This window comes from Adiantum capillus-veneris, chromosome 13 (genome assembly GCF_014529385.1).
Source record: "Adiantum capillus-veneris isolate H3 chromosome 13, ASM1452938v2, whole genome shotgun sequence".
Lineage (NCBI taxonomy): Eukaryota > Viridiplantae > Streptophyta > Polypodiopsida > Polypodiales > Pteridaceae > Adiantum > Adiantum capillus-veneris.
In genome coordinates, this window is record NC_140943.1 from 1,729,278 (window position 1) to 1,734,140 (window position 4,863).

A 4,863-nucleotide genomic window follows, 5' to 3' on the forward strand; every position below is an offset into this window, starting at 1 on the left:
TTGTCGCAGTCTATGCTTACAGGACAGTGACAGGAGAGTCAGAGATAGTACAGGTGCAGGACAGGTTTACCCACAACTTATAGTGTTAGAGAGACGGTGGTTTTTCGAGCTGTTTTTTGGTCTGTTTTTAGTACACCAGCGCCATTTTACAAAGAAGACTCTGCCAAAATTTCTGCAGAATTTGAAGCTTTCTTGGTTCATTTGACAGGTTGATATTGGTTCAGAGGTCAGTTTACAGGGGAAACTCTGTCGAATTTTTCCCAGGAAAGTAAACTACTATGAAGCGTAGCTATGGCTGGATCACAGGACACAACTCTTTACAATATCAAGAAGCTGGATGGAACCAATTTCCCATTGTTGAAGAAGCAGATTTGGCACGTGTTGGTACTAACGGGAGCAAAGCAAACCCCGAACCCCGACAGCCTCTAAAACACCGGGGACCGAATGGCACGCCTCGAGCCTGTCATGGTAAAGCAAACAGGGGGCACCACCTAGCTTCAGCGGCTAGGACGCAAACAACACACCACCATAACAAAGTTTTCATCCAAGAGAGATGGATGCTTGGGAGTAATGATGAAAAGGAAAGGGAATGAGATCAAGTGAGAGAGAGAGAGAGTGAGGGAGGGGATATAGCGGCTTAGTACTTAGGCATCACAAAAGGATGGCGAATCCGCACACCCTTCACACATACACAAGCTCACTCCAAAACACAAGACTAGGTGGCGATTCCGCACACCTCACATGGGCAAAACATTGCAAGAAAACATACTCACAAAACCTCAAGCTTTATTTAGAGAATTAGGCGATGAAATGGGGAGCATAGGGTAGGGGAATGAGAAGGGAGAGAGTGGTAGAGCACATGGCGGATAGGTGGGAGTTGATGGCGAAGACTCGCACGAGGATTATGGCCATCATCCTTCATTTAGTTGCCCTTCATCTTCCATAGCCAAGGGTGTACAGTTCATGCTCAAGACAAGCATGGTGATTGCGGTGATGGTGATGGTGTGGGTGTGTGTGTGTGCACTAGACACACACAGTGCATAGTGTGTTCTTTGGTGATGTTGTGTGTTTTTGTGTGATGGTGACCCCTCTTTATATAGGGGAGGATGGGGGAGAAATTCTAGAATTTAGAAATGAAGAAATCATTATCTACATAGGCCATGTGACTGTGGGCCCCACTTGTCTGGCTGTGTGTATATGTGCCAGAACAGCAGTCTCATGAGAGAGAGACTAAGAGAGAGAGATGGGTTGATGAAAAAAAGTGAGAGGTGACATGGAGAATAAAGTAATTACAAGAGGGGAGAGAGGGGAGTGTGTTCAGAGGTGAATCTGTGTGCAGATGTGTGTGAACACAAGAAAAATCAGGTAACCACCGGGTGGGGATGGGTCTGTGGGCACCTTTTTCAGTGAAACTGAGTGTGTGTGAGTGTGGGGGAGGTTATTTAGCTACAAGACAAGAGACATGGCGCCCTTTAGAGAGAGAGGGGGGTATTTGGGTCATGGGATATGATAGGAGAGAGAAAGAGGGGGTGGGGTATACTATTTTGGAAGATAGGGTAAGTTGCATGTGAGTTGGTGCATTATTGGTGAGTTATAATGCATTATTGGTGAGAGGTGGGGTAGCTTGAGGGGAGAGAGAAAGGAGAAAGGACAAGGGGAAGAGAGAGGGGGTTGACCTTTTGAGTGGAGGAGAGGAAAAGGGACACACGGCGGGGCAACAGTGAAGAAAAAAAGAGGCAAGGTGGGGATGGGCTACCCTGCAGGCATGAGGTGGCCTATTTTACCTTTCTTATATATTTACATAATCATACTTTATTTTTTTCTTACTTTTTCCAAATGCCTTTTATCACTCCCTCCCTAAGAGGAGGTTTCCATGGGGTGGGGACGAGAGAAGAGGGGTATGGGAGCTTGGCTTGTGAAAAGCCCCCATCAGTACAAAAGAAGCAGATAAAACCTATAAAGCTCAAGGGGATAAAACCAGAAGATATGGACGAAGATGAATGGAGCGAAATGGATGAATTGGCACTTTCTACCATTATGCTGACTTTGGCAGAAAGCGTTTACTTCAATGTAGCAGACGAGATTTCAGCTTATCAAGCATGGTTAAATCTGAGTGATCTTTATGAGAAGCAGAGTGCAGCTTCACAGGTATACTGGCTTAAGAAGCTTGTTGACTTGAAGATGTAAGAAGGGACACCTATGTCCAATCATTTGAATGAATTCAACACAATCTATAGTCAGTTGTTAGCTCAAGGTGTCAAGTTTGATGAACCTGTTAGAGCTATGTTCCTGTTGATCACATTGCCGGAAAGTTGGGACACTTTTTGCACAGCTTTGAGTAATTCTGCACCTCCAGATGATTTGAACATAGCAGGTGTAGAAGGAAGTCTGCTTACTGAACAAACCAATAGAAAGACAATGGACAAAGGCAAAGGAACAACCTTAGTTGTCAGGGGAAGGACCAAAGAAAAGTACAAAGGTGGAAAGAGGAATCAGTCTCGTAGCAAGTCCCGCAGTGCTAAAGGCAAGAGTGACATAGAATGCTACCATTGTGGCAAGAAGGGTCACATGAAAAGAGACTGCAGAGAATGGAAAGCAGAAAAAGGCAAAGAGAAAGCTGAAGACCATGGTGAGAAGAACAAGTCCTTAGTGAAGATACAACAAATAAATGTGACAAGCACTGTTGCAGAGGATGACAGTCTAGTGTCAGGAGACATCTACTTCTTGAAGAATACAATGGACTCAGCTCTTCTTACAGCATCTGATGGAAATGCACTGAGTGACTGGATTATAGACTCAGGGGCATCACTTCATGTGTCTCCAAACAAGGAGTGGTTTACCTCTTATGTGACCACTAAAGATCATGTTCGGCTAGGCAATGGGCAGACATGTGAGATCTTAGGTGTTGGAGATGTTCAATTGAAGTTTCAGAATGGCTCTTCTTTCACGCTAAAGAATGTGAGACATGTTCCCGCAATTACAAAGAGCTTGATCAGCACAGGTTTACTTGATGATGCTGGCTACGTCACCACTTTTGGACAGAACATGTGGAAGATATCCAAGGGTTCTATGACAGTAGCACATGGAGTAAAGTCTGGAGGACTTTACATGATTTATGTATCAAATGTCTCTAAAAATGTAATCAATGTAACCGAGCAGCCGAACGTTTCTTTGTGGCATAGCCGGTTAGGACATATGTCCAAGAAGGGAATGGAAATCTTGTCTCGTTCTGGTTATTTGCCTGGCTTTTCATTTAATGATTTTGAATTATGTGAACATTGCCTGTATGGTAAGCAAACACAGCAGCCACATAAGCATAGAAGAAGTAGAAGAGATACACAATTGGCACTTGTTCATAGTGATTTGTGTGGACCTATGCCTAACCTATCTCTAGGGGGAGCTTCTTACTTTATGACATTTATAGATGATTACTCGAGGAAAGTATGGGTTTACTTTCTCAAGCACAAGGATGAAGCGTTTAGTGTTTTCAAAACGTTTGTGACACTTGTGGAGAATCAGAGTGGCAAGAAGCTTAAATGCTTACGCACTGACAATGGTGGAGAGTATGTTTCAAAGGCCTTTCAGGACTTTTGTGAGTGAAAAGGTATAAAACGTGAACTTACTGCTCCTTACAATCCTCCTCAAAATGGTGTTGCTGAGAGGATGAATAGGACCATACAAGAGAAGGTCAGAAGTATGTTGTCTAATGCACAGCTGCCAAATGGGTTTTGGGCTGAAGCTGTATCAACAGTTGTTCATCTTGTAAATAGATCTCCTAGCAAGGTTTTGCAGAAGGATTCAGTGCCAGAGATGGTATGGTCAGGCAAAATGCCCTCATACAAGCATCTCAGAGTCTTTGGTTGTGAGGCATATACTCACGTTCCAAAGGAATTTAGGAACAAACTTGAGCCAAAGAGTAGAAAGTGCATCTTTCTAGGCTATGGTAATTCTGGTGAGATGGGGTACAGACTTTGGGATCCCGAATCCAGAAAGGTTGTCCGAAGCAGTGATGTTCACTTTAATGAATCCAAATATCATTCTAAACCAGAGAGGGTTGAGGAGATTGTTAAGTATGGAGCCTGATTTACCCTTGTAATTTTCTGTGGTAAAAGTGCACATTTGTAAGGCCCCCATTATGAGGAGAAGCCATCGTGCGTGAAGGAAAATCACTCACCGGAAACCAAAATTTTCAAAGACAAGAATCAGGGGTAACTTTAGAGGCCTCGGGGGCAGAGGCCCCCGAGACTTTTTTTCGCCGGAATATTATGGCCGGACGGCGGCCGGAAAGTGGTCGGAAAACAACCGGTCGGTTGGCCGGTCGCGGGTAGTCAATGGCCGATGGCCGGTGGTCGGAAGTCAATGGCCGGTGGCCTGTGGTCGGAAGTCAATGGCCGATGACCGGTGGCCGAATTCAATGGTCGGTGGCCGGTGGCCGAATTCAAAAGCGGACTTGTCTTCTCAAGGGCGGCCACACATGGGCGGATTGGAGGGTCCGATTTGGACTTATTCGCACAAGGGTGGCTACACATGGCTGTCTCTCATAAGAGAGGGCAACCCTTTTGGCCTATAAAAGGAGGCCATTTCTACACACATTTCATAGTGTGAAGTTGATGCAACAAGGTGAGTGTGAGGTGGTGAGAGTGAAGCAAGGCGGGAGCTCCATTAAGGGTATAATCCCTTTGTAAACTACTTCTTGTTTTGAAGTACTAAAGCCATTGAGTGGCTGCTTTCCCGTGGATGTAGCCCACATTGGGTGAACCACGTATATCGTGTGTACTCTCTCTCTCTCTCTCTCTCTCTCTCTCTCTCTCTCTCTCTCTCTCTACTCTATAATCTCGTGTATGTAAATTTGTCTCTCTCCAT